General features: G+C 36.6%; 1 long non-coding RNA gene across 1 annotated transcript in view; it reads right to left on the bottom strand.

Moving 5' to 3' along the window:
- Positions 1-1360: 1360 nt before the first annotated feature.
- Positions 1361-20215, bottom strand: part of LOC125184309 (uncharacterized) — a 52480-nt gene continuing 33625 nt past the window's right edge. The window contains exon 3 of the long non-coding RNA XR_010831525.1: positions 1361-20215. This exon is cut by the window's right edge and continues 26489 nt beyond it. This is a non-coding gene — a long non-coding RNA (uncharacterized lncRNA).

Genomic DNA, 20215 nt, shown 5'->3' with positions numbered 1-20215 from the left:
ACACTAGAGCTTAAGTGGAACAAAATCTTTAGGGAGGGTTAATAAGTTTTGTTCAAATTCGTGGCTTCTGAAGCCAACAGAGTGTCTCCCAGAACTTAATTTTGAGATTATCCCACAGTGAAATGCCGTGAAGTGGTATTTCTCCTCATTCCAGTTCACGGGTTCAATGGATACTAACTAGTGGAAAATACAGAGCATACAGAAGTAGCATCAATGTCACTGTGCATGCCATCCAAGCAGAATGAAAGAGCTTTGAACCTGCAAATCCTCTTGAAAACACTTGGCTGAGTTCTGTCTCAAGAAGAAAACCATAGATGAACAGAGCTTTGTTTCAGTGAAGATTTTTCACATTGTTTTTACTGTGAAGACATTCTAATTCACCCAAGATATTTGCATTAGTGTGACAAGATGCATCACTATTAAATACTTTTTCTCATTTAAAATTGTTTACTTGCCTAAAATACTGATAACCAGGGTTCTCATTTTTGTCTTTTACTGCCTGCCACCTAAAAGATATGAAAAGAATTTGTCAGACTAAACATTTTATACTGACAATTTGGAAGTAATAGTAAAGGGAGTGGGCATTCAACTTATTTTTTCAGACATAAACTGACTTTGTATCAGTAAAAGTGGAGAAAGACTGCAAAGAATTGCAAAAAAACTAGGACAGAGGCCTGCATTGCTGAAGGAGAAAGACACATAAGAAACAAACTATAGCTTCAGCACCCGTATGGGAGAAGATGCTGTACTGGAGAGAGCTTGAAAGTAAACACAAGGACCAAACAAATGGACAGGCCAGAAAATAAACATACTTTTTTTTAAAAAAAAAAAAAAGAAAGGTTTAAAGGCTGAGACACTGATTTTCTTCCATATAAGAACAAAACAAAAACTTCAGATTTTTTTCACATAAAATTAAGGGGAGCTAGCCAAGAGCAATCCCTACATCCTTGATTAATGCAACCAACACTACCGGGTCCTTTGTGATAAAATAGGTTCCTCTAGAAACTCTCTGGTATTTTCTATTTTGAATTCACTTTGATAGCTCTCCCAATGCCATGATACCATCATGCTGCATCTTTGGTACTTTTAGCTTCACATTCTGTTACCAAAAATATGACAATTTGAAAGGACCAGTACTGGTTCTTGTATGCATCATGAAAACAGGAAATTAGTTGGTAGCTGTCCTGGTTTCAGTTAGGACAGAGTTAATTTTCCTCCTAGTAGCTGGTAGGGTGCTGTGTTTTGGATTAGGATGAGAAGAGCGCTGATAACATGCCGATGTTTTAATTGTTGCAGTGCAGTGCTTACACCAGGCAAAGGACTTTTCAGCTTCTCGCTCTGTCCTGCCAGCGAGCAGGCTGGGAGTGCAGCAGGAGCTGGGAGGGGACAGACCCAGGACAGCTGACCCAAACTGGCCAAAGGGGTATTCCATACCATCTGACGTCATGCTAAACAATATATAGGGGTGGCTGGCCGGGGTTGGGGGTGGCTGCTCAGGGATATGCTGGGCATCGGTCAGCGGGTGGTGAGCAATTGCATTGTGCATCACTTGTTTCGTACACATTATTATTATTAATACTATTATCATTATTATTATTGTTATTATTTTCCTGTCTTAATAAACTGTCTTTATCTCAACTCACAGGCTTCACTTTCCCGTTTCTCTCCCCCATCCCAGAGAGGGAGGGGGGAGGGTGAGCAAACGGCTGTGTGGTGTTTAGCTGCCGGCCAGGTTAAACCACAACAGTAGCTTAAAAATACAATAAATACAAACTCTATCTAATGGTCTCAGTTAGAGCCAGGGGAGGTTTAGACTGGATATCGAGAAGAATTTCTTCACAAAGAGGGTGGTCAAGCAGTGGAATGGGCTGCCCAGGGAAATGGTGGAGGAATTTAAGAGGCATGTGGACAGGGTACTAAAGGATGCGGTTTAGTGATAGGACTTTTCAGGTTGATGATTTTGAAGGTCTATTCCAACCTGTATGATTCTATAGTTGTACTTCTTAAAGATGAGAAAAAGACATAAATACAACATATTGGTCCCCTCCCCCAGCACTCCTCTGCCTGCTTGTATTTAAGCATAAAATACATTACGACAGAAGCTAGCCCTCTTCTTCTATCTCTTGACCAAGAGTTATATGGGTTACTAAGGTTAAATGTATCATGAATTAAAGATTTGAAGGTATTCACATCTTCCTTGCATATAGATTTCCTCATAACCTGTCTTGGGTTTAATTGAACAATTTGTTATACTTTGGTATTAAAGATAGTCTGAAAATAAAGAGAAGCTTCTTTATGAGTGAAATATAGCAAATATGGTTTAAAAATTATGCTCTGCAGAACTTTCCTTTTTGAATATAAGAGCTGTTTTTCCACCTATCTGCCATACCAGTGAATATTATTCACATCCCAAAAAGAACATACCATTAGTGTTTCATCAGCAATTGCTGTAGAGCCAATCTCAACAAGTCAATTTCACCTGCGGTAAAACCTGGCTGACTTGAAGTCAGATATGGCCAATGTCAATAGAGTTTCACCAGGATAAATCTGATACATTATCTTTATTCTGCAAATAGTATTTCTTTACAGAGATTGAAATGCAGCTGCACAGAACCAGAGGTAGTTTACTATCTTAAAAAAAAAAATGTCCAAGTAGACAAATATTTTAGTTAATGGACTAACATTAATTGAGAAATAAATTAGTCATGATACATTTGCAATCAACCTGCATGCATAAAACGTTGGGAATATTTTAAGTAATCTATACAAGCTATGTTTAATAGCTCACTTGTTCCAATTAAAAGAATCTACCATGAAAAGGGAAGAGAGCAAGAAAATATCGTTCTTCTGTACACTAATATTTAGTGCTCTACTACATCCTCCATTTTTTACAGTTCTGCATAGCCACACAATCTCTTGAAATGTCTGCAGTAGTTTTTTTGTTTTATAAGCACATTCCTGAAGCCAACACAAAATAAAGCAGATTTTTTTTATAATGACTACACCTTATAAACTGGTCCCACAAATTCAGCCTATCTTCCATAATCAGATAAAAGAAGAAATGCTAACACTTCAGCCTCATCTTTTATTTTACTATATGAGTAATTTTTGAGAATTTGAGAATATTTTAATATTAACCACACGAACCGTGCTATTATAAGCCTGATTATGGATAATATGTATATATGATATCCATCTAGAGAGAAGGCTTGGGGTTAATGTCAGTTATATTATTTTAAAGGATATTAGTTTACATTTTAAAGGTCTGACTCTCACAATTTTAGTCCTATTTTCACTAAAACAGAAGTGACATCTGTTTGGATGCTCCCCCACTTTCTGAGGGAAGTATTACCATGTCCTTAAGACATCAGTGTTCAGCTGAGCTGGATGCAGACCACTCAGTTATGCCTTTGAATGCTGTAATTACACCTCTCACTACAAATGTAGACACAGATATGAAATACACACAATGAACATGCTCCGTACACAGCTTGCCTCCAGGTTTTGTCTCTCTAGGAAGTATTTTGGTTTATTCTCTTTCTAATTGCAACTCAAAACTACTCATCTCGCAATTCTCACACAAAGGTTGAACATAATGTAATTTTATACCCGCTGCAGGCAATCCCATGTATCCAACAGTTAATATGTTCAGCCATCCAGAAAGATTTCAGCCTTATCTAGACTTCAGTCCCCTTCGCCATAACAGAGATGCACATACTTTTATTATATGAACCAACCCAGAGAACACAGTGACATTTGTGACTCTGTGCAATATTTAAAGTCAAGCAATATGCGTGGCAAATAACATGCAGCATATGGGTTTTCTTGAGTAGTGGTCAACGTGAGAACACACTTTTAGAAAATATTATTATAATTTCTTAATAATTACTGAGAAGTGGGGAAGAGAAGGGTGTTTGCTCTGTTGACATTTTTTCCACTCAAACTTTAAACCTTTGCCATGAGCACTATTATGACATTCGTTGCATTCAAACATGGAAACAAAAGTTATGAGTATGGGCATCTGTCTTTGAGGAGACATGTAATTTTCCTGTTGGTTGTAATCACTACTCTATCTCTTATAAAATGTACTTCTGTGGGCTTTTGTACAACCAAGACTTTATGTTTTGTTAGTGGATATATCCACACGAATACACACTGGGTTATGTTTGAGTCCACAAACACCTTTTATGCGCTCAAGTGCAAAGTTATTTTCAAAACTATATACATTTCTACAGCTTGCTTTCATCCCAAAAGAGGATTTTATAGTTGACAATTAACCTGCTTGAAAGAAGAAGTTTTCTTCAGCAAGTGTCACAAATTTATTCTTGGAAGGCTTTGATCACCATTCCTGGTAATAAAAAGAAAGATGCAAATCTCCTGATCACCACACCTTCATTTTCAAACTGAATGAGAAACGGATTGTTCCAGTTAACAAATGAACAAGCAATTGGCAGCATATTTCAACGCCAAATAATTTAGCAGTTCTGCAGCAGAAGTAACGGGATGTCTCCTCTCACTGTATCCTTTGCTCTAGCCACAGAAAAACAAGCTGCAAAAAGTTACCTGATTGCTCTCAGAAATTCATTAACTTCTTGTGCACCTCTTATCTTTACAGTATGAAAACTCTGGCAGTGCAACTAAACTTTATGAACTGAAGAAAAATGATGACCTAGTTCCAAAGCATGTAAGCACCAGAACCTGAAATTGGTCTGAGCGCTGTCTTCCCTGTACCTGTAAAACACTCTAAATATCATTTCATTACCCATTTATTGTTTCCTTTATCAAGCCAACTGCCATTTTCTGTATACCCTGTTTTCCAGAATTAATAAAGATGATTTTCCATCTGCTACAGTGGTCCTCTGAGACATGGGAGGTGAGTATGCATAAACACCTGTCTGACTGAAGAAGGAATTCCTCTCTTGCTATGGAAAACAAAAACGCACAGCCACAAACAAAGCACAGAAGCCAATGCTTTTGCAGGCTGTTAGCAGTAAACTCAGTTACATCCAATCTCTACAGCACCAGTTTTGTTCTTGGAATTCATTAAGTAATCAATTAATAAGAAATTGATAAGAATTTAGTAAGAAATATAGGGGAAACACAAGGATGACATTTCAAGAATATTTAAAATTTAAAATTCAAAGAGCTAATCCTGCCAATAAATTAATAGCACCATAATTTTAAGGAAAAATTATCCATTAGAAATAAAGAAGAAGCAAACATGGTTGGTTTGCTTAATTTTTCTGCCTTTTTTTTTTTTCTTACAAGTTTCCATTTTGATGAATCCTTGGTTAAAATCAAGTCACTGTGTAAAGACAGACAAATGGATCAACAGCAGTGATTATGGGGCATGCTGATCTGACTAACGTGTTATTAACCCACAGATTTATTAGTCTGATTTGGGAGTCTATCTACTTCTCTCAGAGTGAACAGTTTAATTACCAGTCCAGGTCTGCCTGTTTCTTTCTTTTTTTTTTTTTTTTTCCATTTCTTTTTAAAGCAATGCTGCCCCCATCTGGGAGTACAACCTGGAATCTATTACTGTTCACAGCACTTACCCTATCCTGTCTAAAGCATATTAATTGCATTTACAAGTTAATAAAAATGTATCTTCCAGTGTAACACACTTGCAAAATGTTTCTAATAGATTTTAATTCAAAATTCATAGAGAAGGACTTCAACTCAGTGATCTGAAAACCAAAATCGTTCTTACTGGATACACAGATACTGATTAAATGCAAGGTAAACATATTTTGGGATGAGTAACTGATATGCAATGCTAATTATTTTTACTCCAAATTTTTCTGAGAGGTTTTCAATATTTTTATATAAGATAATATCAGAAGCAGGTAAAACACAAAGTAATTACATTTGATAATATATATATTAGGTAAATGTATAATCAATATAAAGATATAATAAATTTGTTGATGTTGTTTATTATACATATTAGCATGATACACCAAATGCAATGAATGTATCAGTCAGGTTATTACTGGTCTACAGAGCTGAGCATGTGCGGGTAAAATGAAATTAAATCATTTTTTCCCCCAGCAAAGATGATTTTATCAATTAATAACATACTTCAAAATACAAATTGTAACATCACGTGAACCTACATGCTTATCCCTATTTATCCCCTTTTCTCCCCCCAGAAGGGGGGCAAGAATCCCAGGTTGGAGTTTTTAAATGTTCTCTGTCCTAAAATCACACTGAAGGTCTGTTACGTTGCACCTCGAATGTTGTCAGCCAGCAGATAAAATTTCCAAGGAATGTAGTACAGGAGAACAAATCCAATTCAGTCTTCAGCGACTATATCAGCTCAAGCTCTTCAGCACCCACACACTGCTCTACCAAAACTGGGAACACAAACTCTTCCCCGCACTGAAGTTCTGCTAAGCGCACTGTGGCACAGGGGGAGGGCTGTCAGAGAGCTGATCATACTCATCCTCTGCTGCAGGAGGACGGATGCTGCCCCAAGACACGAGCAGGCAAACCTTGGGCTGCTCTCATATGCCACCTAGGCACAAGACTTGCACGTTGCCTGAGCAGTGCAGATGTGTCAGATCACATCCTGAGCAATCCATCCCACTGGCTGCTGCGGGAAGAGCAAACATTTAGTTCTACACGCATGAACAGAGCGCACAATCTGAGTGAGGTCTGTATCTGTCCTGTGGCTATACATGTTCAAAGAAGCATAATCACCATATGTATTAAGTTGCAAGGCGGTGAGAACTCACCGGTGCATTGTTTAACGCAAGTCATTTATCAGCCAAATAAATTTAACCATGTGCAGCTTGCGATTTCAAGGACTGCAGGAGGGTTACCACAGGAAAGGCAGTACAGAAAAGGAAGAAACGAGGCAGGACACCACAGCTGTCTCTTTTGAAGCATATATAGTGCTCTTTTCTCACTTGCATGAAATACCTAACTTGTTACTGCCACAGTCCAGCCTATCCCAAATTTTTCAGATTAGAAAAATATTCCTTTACACTGCTACCTCAAGTAGCCATCCAGATTTTGATGTTATCCTTCAGATATCTTTTTCTAAAGTGTGAAGAACATTTCCTACATTAGACATATGTGACATCTCTCTTCTGATACAGTGAGCCCTAACAATTAAAGCTTAGCCTGAGAACAGTCTATCCAAACTTGTAACAATACACACAAATAAAACATCTTTTCTCTGTTAAAAAAGACAAGACTAGCACAATGCTGTATCCTGAATATTTTGTACAGTGACTAAACTATTGTTAGCACAGATTTCTTTTGGGCCTTGTGAAAAACTAGCTTTTCATTGCAGTATGAGTTCATTTATTGTTACATTCTACAATCTACATAAAGTTTGTGGCTTTTTTTCTAATACTATGATAAATATTTGGTACTGCATTATAAAATAGCAAACAAATGATAATTTTACCTTCTGCTCTGTATTGCTATAATTACTTCCCTTAGGAGCACAACCCAGCCTTTTGTCACTTTGATAGCACTGTTATTCTCAAACAGAAGCAGCAGAACAACTAAAGGAGATGGATGAATATGTAAAGAGCTTTTAATCACAGGCATGAACATACCTAAAGCAGCAGTGTCATTCTTCTTCCAAATAATGTGTCTGTGGCTCCACATCAGACATTTTAAATTTTTCTAAACTACTTGGTAAGAAAATCTGAATTCTGGCTCTGTTTTAGACAAAAATAAATAAACTAGAATTGCAAGCACCAAAGAACCAGCAGCTATGCACTAACCAAACTGTGATAAGCAGTCAGCCATTATATAGAGTGTATTTATGCTTTGCCATTGTCACTGTGGGGTTAAAATAACTGTAAAATATAGGTTAAATGTAATAGAATCAATGTCTTCTTCTCTTCTTGCTATTTCTTCTATCCCAGTCCTATACAACGACCATTACTGCCTACCTTTACTACTTAACTCTGCTTTGAAGGGGAGGGGGCGCATACTGCAGGAACACTAGATATCACCTGATGGTACCATAAAATTCCACTTTGTTAGCAAAGGAATTACTCCCACCTTTACCTCTCCCCCCCCCTTCAGAGATGCTTGAGATCACCAAAAACAACAGTGAAAAACTGCAGGGAAAAAAAACTATCAAAAATAAATCCACCTTACATATTTCAAGTGTATGATATCGAGAATATTCATAACTTAATCTCAGTCTTCTTTAATCAAAGGGTCGTTTCCTGTACAAGACTAAAGAGCATAGCACAATATGTACCATCATTATGTGGTGTTTGGGAAAGAAAGATTCATTTGCAGGGAGGTTATAAAAGATAGTGCTGGAAACACGCTACATTTTTCCTCTGTGTGAAAAAAATTGTCTTCTTACATTATTTGAATTATGTTATACAAATTATTTTTGTATGTAACCATGGATTCTAAATAAAAAGAAGAATAAAGGTTTGAAAAAACAACCTAATGAATGAGTAAACCACTTAAACATCATAATGCAATATCTGAGAAAACTACACATTAATCTAAATAGGAACTTTGATGTTACAGATCTACAAGACCAAGATTTGCCATTTCCTGGCATCTGAATGCTTAACTGAGCAAATATAACACTACTTTAAAGCCAGCCTTGCAGATGACATATTAATGAGCTGAGACCTGATTTAAATAGTATTTCACCCTTCCAAAGAAAATTTGGCTCACTATTGACTTCTTGCTTTAATACAATACAATTACTACTTAGAGGAGGGTCTAGTAGATAACATCACTTTTTGTTTGAAGTCCATAGCAATACTGCCACTGATTTCTATGGACAGTATTGCATCTTGAATATGACAAATATTTTTAACAATTGTTAATAAATCAAAAGTAACCTGAAGAAGAATCTGAGTACTATCATTAAATATAATTAAATCAACTAAATTGATCTCAATCAATAAATTAAATATAATTAAATCAACTAATTTCATGAAAGGCAAAAATACTAGCAATTGGAATCTCAGAATACTGATGTTTTGTAACCTTTTGAGGGAGGTCAGAGGGGGGCAGCCTTTGGCACTCTGGTTGCTGCACTAGTTCAGCTTCCCAGAAGACAAGCATTTATAGTTAATTACCAACCTCAATCATATTTGCATATCATTTTTCTTAAAACATCCTTTCAAGCACTACTTTCGAGATGAAATTCAGTTTTATTTTCAGCTTGAACTGAATACTATCAACTGTAATATGCACTCATAAGATATGTATTTTTATGACATTTCTGATTTCATAGGTCACTGAATTAGAAGCATGATGAAAGGATATGACTGGACCATTGCTACTGAAAACAAGCTATCAGCTGATATGAATCAGCTGTAAGGAAATACTCCAATATCTATCACATCCATTGTCCCCAAGTGAGTGAACCAACATCTTGCATTCTTTTACCCTGGAGATATACGTTCTGTTGCATTTGTGGCTGCACAACAGGATCATGCATCCAGAGGCTCAAATACAGTTAGATCAAGTCCTTCAGGTTTCTACCCTCTAAAACCATCATTTCTTACATTTCCTCCCCCAAATGTTGGAACATTCTATTAACATTTCTTCATAGAACTTCTCACAGAATAAAACATTGCTTCAACATGTAAAAACATACTAAGTGAATTAGCCACAGAACCTAAAGATGCTTCCTCTACAAAACCAATTTATCATATTTCAGAACTCGTGGCAAAATTCCAGTTTTCTTGCTCTGCCACCACAATGGGATGGAAAATTCCTAAATTCCTTTTGACAAGTAAGGATTTTGTTTTCAAAAATCCAGAAATGATAAAGGTAGAGATATGAGAAGCTTTATATCCTTGTGTGGATTTTTAATGTGTCTTGATGTAGATTATTTCAGATAAGAAGTTGATAATGAGATGCTCCTCATTAGAATGTGAAAAACTGGCACAGAAAAGCTGTAAAGGAGAAGGTTAAACTTCAGCAGAGTTAAATGAATTTGTATTTGTGGGATTCTGCATTTATGTATATTGGTAATGACGAAGAACATTTGATAAGCCTGATTCAGAACTTTGGTATTACTTTATCATGGTAGTGAATGAAGGAAACAAAGGTATAAAACTCAAGATCCTTTGGCTTCTCCTCATGCACTAGGACAAATTTGATTCCAAAGTGGAGACCTTGAAATGTTTGCATTGAGCAGCTGAAAATGCATCCTAAACTACACAGCTTCAAAATTCACTCCAATAAATTTGCTTCATTTTTGATCTTACATGGAGCAACTCACAGACCAAATTAACTTGAGGTCAGAAAAGCCTTCTGGTCCTGTCCATGGAACTGCCATGGTAATTAACAATACTGAAGAGAGGACTAACCACGAGGAGGAAAGAGATTTCACATCTGTATCTTGATCATTTGCTTTCATCTATCCTGTTTAAAGGAGCAGAAGCAGTCAGCTGATTTAGAACTAGCAGATACAGCAAAAAGTATAGTTTGGGGTTTTGTTTTGTTTTTAAGAAAGAAAAAAAAGTATGGAAGAAGAATTGTGACATTTGACATCTTACATTTTAAAAGCTTTTCATTCCTTGACATGTAAGAGAAAATACAGATGAAAAAAGAATATATCCAATTAGTGCTGCAATATTAGATACCAGCCTACAAACAACATCCTGCACTTCTTTAGGTGAAGGTACCAAGGAAAATCCTGAGAATGAGCTTGTAGCTATGATTTTTATATATCTTTATTGGGTACATAAAAGAAAATTGCTTAAACAAAAGGCAACACATGAGAGGCAGAAACAGATCTCCATCTGTCAGGGTCTAACTCTAATCTAGCTCTTATCATTCCCTTCTTGGAAAGAAAAAAGTATGTTCATAAAACAACATGTAAATCAAAGTTATCACATAGTCCGTGATAGCACTGTCCATATCAAAGGATGTAGCTTGGCAGTTCTGGTCTACGTTGTTTTGCTCAGCTCCTTATATTGGTGCTACTTGTTTCCTCCATGAATAATGCTCTTTTGGGCTGCTGAAATTCCAAATACACCTCTGTAATATCTCCAGTTGTGAAACTAACATGTCCTAATCTATCTGGTGACCTCCGATTCGGTTAAGTACCTCATAAAGATAATTTAATCCAAGAAAAACTAGCATCTCATGCCCATGTTGTTATACATCTAGACAATTATATGCACTGTCTTGTAGCTACAAAAGTTTTAGGTCATGTCAACATGCATTGTAGCATACAATCTGGTTATGATTTCTTCTATTTTAACAGGAGTGACCACGCAACCAAGTACCTTATTCTGTTTTCTAACAAGCAGAGTTTCAGCTGACAATACCACATGCTAGAACAGACCCTGGATGGCCTGTACTTCGGTTTGGCAATTCATAAGGATCAAACCGATCTGTACTTACTACACTTAGTATTTAATAGAGAATTTATGCAGCAAGCTACATGTTTAGGAGTGGCAATCTGACATCTTATTTCAGGACTGTGGAAATAATACACATGTGAATGACCACAGAGTAATTATTTTACAAGATACACAAATACTTTGGTTTCAGACCAAGGCCCTTAAATTTCTTTAAGTATGTTAACATGTATAACATTTTTTTTCATATACTGAATGATGTTGAATATTAATTTTAACATTTTCTTAACAGCATCATTTACCTCCTTTCAGGGAATCTGGCCTTTCCTAGATTGTTTCCGTATTTTCACAGAGTTTGGCTTTTTTTCCTCTACAGTTTAATTTATCTACAGCAGTTCCTGTTATTCTATGATAGCATGTCTGATGATATGATAGTTTTATTTCCTGGCATATTTTCAGCCCTAGAATATGTAATTTCATTTCCTTAAGCAATCCTGTCTAGTTTACAGGCATATTTAGTAAGCACGTTCCCCCGCTGTGCAAGCTGAGACACAAAAACCTGTGTACGTTCAATGTGACTAGGTTGTATATCCTTTATTGGAACTTTAGTTACAGTGTACTGGTTTCTGCATGACTGGGCAAATTTATAAGCATATAAGATTCATTTGTCTTGAAGGTGATAACGTAGTCACTAGATAGAACTGTCTATGGAAAACTTCTCACAATTACTTTCCTCTGCTGCAAAAAAATACATTTTGTTTCCTCTCAGATATTTTCCATTTTTACTTTCAGACCTCAGCACACCTGAACTCACTTCTCACAATTACCTTTCCAAAAACTGGACAGATTAAGACAGGGTTTTGTTTCATGATTTGTGAAATTATCTTCCTTTTTTTTTTTCTTATATAAACTTAGTTTGATTATATTATAAACTGCTGCTTAGATTCAAGGCTAACATTGCCCTCTATTTTGTCCAGTTCTAGTCTGGTCTCATTCTCTGCAGCAGACAATTTCTCATTGCTTTTTTCACAACCAGTCAGGATATTCTGGCAATCTTTTTTTTTTTTTTTTTAACCACAATCCTCCATTATAACAGTTTCGCAGTAGAGTTGCCACCAGCCTCAAAACCTGCTTAAGTCACAAATCTTTCAAAACATTTCTAAAGTTTATTGATCTTGTTTCGCTTTGAAATCTCTCAAAAATTCTTTCCATAAAGCATACTATCGTTCCTCTTTCTTTAGCACAGTTCGATAACTGGATTATATATCACTTATTAAATACATGCATTTCTGTAACTTCACTGACTTACAAGAAAACTTTTATCCTTGATCCTACCCAAATTGTCTGCAATGGTTCTTGAGTGATTAAGACTGTCCAACGTTTGTTATTCAATTGCCTTTCCCATCTACTACTCTATTTCTACTTCCAGCCTTGATAATGATTAAAGAAAATTCCAAGCCAGAACTAATACCAAAGGCAAGCCTTTATTCTGCCTACTGGAAACTTAACACTCAGAAAGAAAAACAGAAGAGAAAGTAGTATCTTTGGCCATGCAACTGATGTATTTCTCTAAGACTACTGCCTAGGAGTTGCTCACAGGAAAAAAAAAAAAAAAAGAAAAAAGAAACAGGAATGTTATTTTTTGCTGACTTTTCATTCTAAGAAGGGATGTTGCGCAGTGAAGTCCATTTTACACAATGCTTTTCAACAAACGGTTGCAGCTTTTCAGCACAGAGCTGCACTTCAAATGTAGGTCAACAGAAGGTAAGACTGCATAAAAGGATCATTGCTAAGAAATGAAAGCCAACCATATACTATTCATCAGGATTTTTGAATTATAGGTAACTGTAAATACAATGCGAAATTATAGAAAATGATGAAAGAAGTATTGAAAGGTTGTGGACTTTCAGCAATAGAATTGCATATACAGGAGTGTTTCATCATGAAAATATCCACTCTACAATGTGTAGATAGCTACTTTCTTAATCCTCCTTAATAGTCCACTGTCATTCAGACACCTTTTTTGCTGATCTCAAAGAGCTTTGTCCATCCAATTAAACAACACCAGAGAAAAGAGACAGTATGCTCTGCCTCTGAAATACAAAAATATCTTTTCAGAAATATGAAAAATGTCCTTTTCACCAGTAAAAATTGCAAAATGAGAATTCTCATCAGCTTCACCTAAAATGCCCTAAAATGGAGCCCTGCTGAAAGAAACCCAGTGCTTCCTAACTTACTAAGCACAGAATCATTATTTTTTTTTTTTTTTTTTAAGTATTAAAAGTTAAATGCTTGAAGGGACAGTATGTTCCATATCTCTAAAACAGTGAAATTACTCTGATATGTTCCTGGATGCCCACACATTTCACTGCTACCAAGGACACACGGCTAAGCAAACACTGCTTATGGTCAATGACTAACAACATTGGTTTATATTCAAGGATCACTTGAGGCTCTCTGAGTAACTCCAAGCCTCACTATGAACCAGCTATTTATGTGTTAAAAGGAGGCCGCAGTACCTTCCTCCCAGATTGTTTTGTTTGTCCAGATGAAGCTTATAATCAAAGTACAACCTCTTATTATGTATCTACAATAGTAGAAAGTTTAAAAAGAACATAGATTTTCTACCTCTAAAGGACAAAGCAAAGAAATATATTGTACTATTTTAAGCATGTTCTATTATTTAACTTCTCTTCCTTGTTATATTAAATCACCTATACTAATGCACTGTTAGGTATAACATAGCTAAGTCAGAACATAACTAAGTCAGAACACTATTAGGTATAATGTAGCTAAGTCAGAAAATAGTATTGGCAGGGCTTTAAAGGGAATATCTAGGCCACATCCCTATCCCAATCCAGGATCAAGAATGCCTGAACTAATCTGAGATGTATGAGATGCATGTCTAACCTCTTTTTACATCCCTTGATTGAGGGTCCAGAACTTCCCCAGACAGTCTATCCATTTGCTTCAAGCCTACAACCAGAAAGCTCATCTGTTGTCTAACAAGGTGTCTAATTCTCCTTACTGCAGCATCTATCACAATGAGGAAAAGGAGTGCAATGTTAAGTGGTAATGTGGATGAAGTTCTGAGTGCTTGGCTGAGAATTTCCCACTTAAGTCAACAGGAAAAGTTCTTTTAATGTAATTTAAGCAGTTTAAGGGCCTTTAGTCACTGCATACAAGTCATACACACCACCTGCTTCAAGCATGCAGCACTGCAGCAGATTTGTAGACTGCTTATATATTTGACAGCTTGCACTTACCTGACCAAAATAAAACTGAACCAAATAAACAAAAACCAGGTCATGAAGAGAATTTACTCCTGAGAACGTATAAAAGAAATTTCTACAATTGTTCAATGGTAATACAAGTTCATGGTCCGGAGAGACTTTCCTCTGAGTTGAGCTATGACCTTCAACATATTAATCAAATTGAAAATAGCTTGTGAAATTTATTTATTTATTTTTTTTACTGGACAAGCTCAGAATCAGAAGGAATCTACTCAGACTTCAAATGCTGCTAGACAGATGAAGCAAGAGACATCTTATCAGTGTTCCTGGAAAGTAGAGTGCTGTCAACTGCAAGGTTTTTCCTTGTGAGGAGGAACAAACATGCAATTAAATTCAGCAGGTGTTTATTGGTTCCCTTAAGAAATAACTAAATTTAAGTCACACCATAGACAGTGAAAACTGGCAGTCCAAAAAGAACTTGAGATACAGAATTTTAGTTAAAATAAGAATCAAGATACAGTCAGAACTTGGATTCTGCCTTGAAAAAGTAACTAACCTTGATTCTGACAGTTCTACAACTGCTTTATATTAAAGTCAGTGAAATTCTGCTGGTAACAGATATCTGCGTACTTAGTTGTTGTACACAGTTTTGAGTATATTTTTGGTTTTTTTTTTTTTTTAAGCAGAATCAGATTTACCACTGTTTCCAGCTCAGTTCTTGTATGGGCCGTATGACAACTGGGCTTACAGGGTGCGAAAGTAAAAAACCCACAACTGTGCATCTAGCAGCTTTAATCCACACAAAGCCAAAAATCAAATTTTAATTAGCGAAATAGCTTGAGAAATCATGTTCCCATACTATGTTTTTGATCCTGTGGAATTTCATAGCAAAGCTACCATTGACTTTAAAGCAAACAGTTAAATTTGGCATCCTCAGACCTTTTTCCAACTAATTTCTCTAAGGCTGGGTCTCAAAATGAGCAAAAAATTGATGTGTTTTTCAGTCATGTTTACTCAACTGAATGAGGTTGATATGACTGAAAAGTTCAGTTTAGGAGCTGGCTGTAAAATGTAAAGCCATGATAGCTGACCAAATTAAAGATATGTTATTCATATTAAGTTCATTCAACTGAGCAAACAAGATTGAAAGACAGACACCTATTTGCTAATGAAAGCATACCCTAACTATTTTAGCAGTAGCACGTCATGTTGATTTGCTAGCAGAAAAAGTAACAGAAATATTGCGTGCAAAGCTATGACTTATATACTGTATCCAGAAAACTAGTCTTTCATATGTTTTCTATCAGCATTTCACAATCCACAGCACAATGCAAGCTGTGATAAAGAAGGGAGTCTATGGACTATTTATGATTTTGGTTTGAGACAGAATTCCCTGCACTTTTAAAACTACAAATACTACTTCAGTCACAAATTTTGTGGACTGCCTTTTTTATCTCCACTTAGAATCGGGAATTTGAAGATTCAGAAAAACAGTGAATAAGTAACATAATAACATACAAATAAGTAATATAGTAAAATTAGTTGTAATACACCCCAGCATGTAACTTAGACTCAGTGTTGTTCTATTTACGTTCAAATACCCTGCAATTTTAGCAGAAAAGGCTACCTGACTCAGATAAAGCACGTATAAGGAAAAAACAATCTAGGGAATATTCTAGGTAATTCAGACCAAAAAAAAGTGAAGAATCAAAGCATACAGAGACTTCTATCATTTATCAGGATCTGCACGTATCTTCTACCAGCTGTACTTGTTCAGAATATCTTTTTGCAAAAAAAAAAAATCACAAATATTTGTGTTCAATTTTCTCTAGTCCACCAAGTAGTACATAAAATAGTAAGCAAAAGCTCTGGAGAACAGCCTGCTTTAGAAACAGAGACACTGAAGCATCAGCACTGGTCCTAGAAGCCTGGGCAATTAAATATGACCCTCCGTTTTCTTACTGATGTAGGAGGCAGAGTGCCTAGATGTTAAGCGTTAGGGTCAAAAATGAAATGAAATAATGCTGGAATGTGTCTAAACCACAGAGATATGGATGCTAAATGCAGGAGCTTGGTGAGTGTTTGGCCTGTTCAGCCATACACAATGAAGACATGGATATTAAAAGCAATAAACCTTTATAAGGAAAAAAGCTTACAACTTGGACATTCAAGTTCAAGACTGCTAAATACCTTGGGTGAAAAAAAAAAAGAAAAAAAAAGAAAAAAATAGACCAGTTCACTTAAAGATTTTGAGGTTAAAGTTTAAGTGGAAAAGACAAAATTCATGAAAAATCAGAGAAAACAGTCTCTTCTTTATTTCTAAGACTGAAATCGAAGGACACACCTTTAAAAGGAAAATGTTTTAGAAAAGGTCTGGCTCTTGAAGAAGCAAAGGGAAGCAACTCTTTTCCCTAGAGTCACGAAATACCATGGTCAGGGCACACAGTGAGAGCTGAACCACCTAAGGCTTTATCCGTGACTTTGCTCTGCTCTTGACATTTGTGCACTAATGACAAGGCACTTATTTTGTCTATCAATTCTTATTTATAACTCAAGCTATTCAATAGTCTGGTACAGTGAAGTTTCAGGCCCTGTATTACAATAAGGAACTTTCAGCAGTGGAAGAGTTAGACTGTGAGATAAATATGGGTTGGTGTTTAGAGGGCACATCAAAAGACAGAAAGGAAAATGTACCTCATTCAGAAACCCATATATCATTCCACTGCACTCAAAACAGTGAGCAGCAGAATTATTTAAATAAGTTATTTCTGCATTAAAAAATAAAAATAATAATGAAAATTCTTTGTTCAGAATCCCAGAATGGTTGAGGTTGGCAGGAAGCTCAGGAAGCCATCTGGTCCAACTCCTGCTCAAGCAGGGCCACCCAGAGCAGGCTGCCTAGGACCGTGTCCAGGCAGCTTCTGAAGATCTCCAAGAAGGAGACCCCACAGCCTCTCTGGGCAGCCTGTTCCACCCACACAATAAATACGTGCTTCCTGATGTTTAGATGGAACCTCGTGTGTTCCAGTTCGTGCCCTTTGCCTCTTGTCCTAGCACTGAGCACCACTTGAAATAGCCTGACTCCACCTTTATTATACCCTCCCTTCGGGTGTTTATAGTCATTGATGGGATCCCCTCTGAGCCTCCTCTTCCCCAGGCTGAACAGGCCCAGCTTTCAGCCTCTCCTCACAGGAGAGGTGCTGCAGTCCCTTGATCATCTTGGTCACCTTCCCCTGCACTCTTTACAGCATGTCCATGTCTCTCTCCTACTGGAAGACCCAGTAGTGGACAAAGTACTCCAGGTAAAGCCTCACAGGTACTGAGGAGAATGGAAGGACCACCTCTCTTGACCTGGTGGTGATACTTTGCCTAATGCAATTAGCATTTTTAGGGGCAAGGGCACATTGCTGACTCATGTTCAACTTGGTGTCTAACAGGACTAACAAGCCCTGCCTTGGTTCACAATATATTTTTGGACTTGTGTCATTTTTATATGGGCTTTTGTACAAGGATGCATTCCATTGTTTTGTCAGAATGACAAGACAATGCTGCAATTATTCCAGTTTTATCAGTGCTTGTTGTATTAACTGCTCTGATATATCAGTAGATCCTACCAGACACATCTTGAGATTACTTGTTATACATCTAACCAAAAGTGTGTCAACTCACATACAGCTAGTACAGTGGTCTCCACCTCCCTGATAAGCATTTTTTGTTTGATAGGACAAATATTTTTGGACCATCACTACTCACTGTAAGGAAGACAAACAGCCTTCCAGATTTCAGTGCTTCCTTACAATCCATCAATCACAACTGACAGTGTTTTAAGGAAAAAGGGAAACTGTCTTAAGGGAAACAGTTACAGAAGTCTGATTTCGGAAAGCATCATACAGGGGCTGTTACTAAATAAAGTATTCTTTGATCTTTGTTAGCATGAAAGTAAAAACAAGAGGAGAGAGTTAAATTCATGCTTGTACCAGAACACGTGACACATGTGACCACTATCAGAGAGTGGCTTTCATCAGAGCCCTCACTATACCAGCAGACATGGAAGCCTAACTGTGCTTTATTGCATATGTTATCAGACATCTTTACTTTATTTAGCAAGGCAGATTAAGGCAGCAGGGGAGATGCAAAGCTAGAAAAACATATACCTGTAGCAGTGAGAATGTATTATCTCAGATTTTAATGTGACAGTTGCTATTGTACCATTCCTTTAACTGCTAGTAACATTTTATAGTTCAGTCTATCCTGCATTACATTTTTCCTACAGCGTACTGTATTCTTAAGGTAACAAGCCACTGTCCTTGAGCTTTAAATCTGTTCCGAAGTTCCATGCTTCGTGGTTCACAATTCCCCCTTTGGATCTGCATCTCTTCAACAATATTGAAAACAAGAAAGTAATTCCTTTATAAACTTTTAAAGTTAAATATATTTGAGTTGAAGTAGTTAAGACTGTATGACATGCATCCTGTGTACTATGTAATTTATCAGCAGGAAATGTATTTTATTTCCACAGCTTTAAAGATTGCTGAGTCCATCATCTTCTCTTCTATTGCTGGTTAAATACCCTCCAGTGCTGCATCCGTAAAAGATACAGTAGTACTGTACCAGATGAGAAAAACTTGAGATATTCCCTTCAAAATTAGCTGAAGATGCATGAAGTAAACAACTTTTAAAAATCTATAAATAGACATCAGGCTAATAGTTATTACATTCAATAATTTAGCATGATATGCATGACAGCTTCGACCTCCAAAATAATTTAGCGCCTTGAGCTGAGATTAAATGCAGAACATTAATTTTTCCCTCTGGTGGTCAAGCCAACCAAGAGGCCCGTCAAATCCATTTTAATATTATTACATGATGCAGGCTTTATTTAAGTGGATAAAATATTAATATGGGACTGGGATAGAACAGTGGACAAAATAGCTGCAGTAAGGCAGCTTTAATTTACTACATCAACAATCTGTCTTTGTGCTGAAAGCAGGATTTAAAGGGCCAAAGGAACACACATTTGAGTTTATATGCTCATTTGTAAAACATTACTGATTTTCAGTTGCTGAGAGTATTTACCATTATCATGCAGAAAAAAAATATGGTTCCTAATTTCATTGAACTGATGTAGGAAAAAATATTGGACCAAAGTTTGCCCCACATAAGCAGATGTTATTTCAGTGACAGCAGTACAGCTGTATCCATTTAATGCCAGTAATGAATTTTCTTCCTTCTGGAGGATGTCATGCAAAGCTTCAATTGTTCATAATAAAGAAATGGATTGAAAGGGTACGTAGACTCATGGACCAAAGACAAGCAACTCTAAATATTAGGCTACAGGTGCTTTACCAGAACATAGGTTGTGTTATCAGTACAGAGCTATTTGGAAAAAGAAAATCAGGTAGAATAAAATAAATCTGAAGTTTACTGTCAAAAAACACACCTGCAGATTTAGACATTTAATTTGCATGATCAATGAGATTTATCATTTACAAAGGGAATGCCAAAAATATATAAGACATGAGGAAATGGCCTCAAGTTGAGCCAGGCAAGGTTTAGATCAGATATCCAGAATAATTTCTCCACAGAAAGGGTGGTTAGGCATTAGAACAGGCTACCTAGGGAAGTGATGGAGCTGCCAGCCCCGGAGATACTTGAGACTTA

The sequence above is a fragment of the Anser cygnoides genome, chromosome 4 (genome assembly GCF_040182565.1).
Source record: "Anser cygnoides isolate HZ-2024a breed goose chromosome 4, Taihu_goose_T2T_genome, whole genome shotgun sequence".
NCBI classification, from domain to species: Eukaryota; Metazoa; Chordata; class Aves; order Anseriformes; family Anatidae; genus Anser; species Anser cygnoides.
This window is presented reverse-complemented; position numbering and strand designations above follow the sequence as displayed.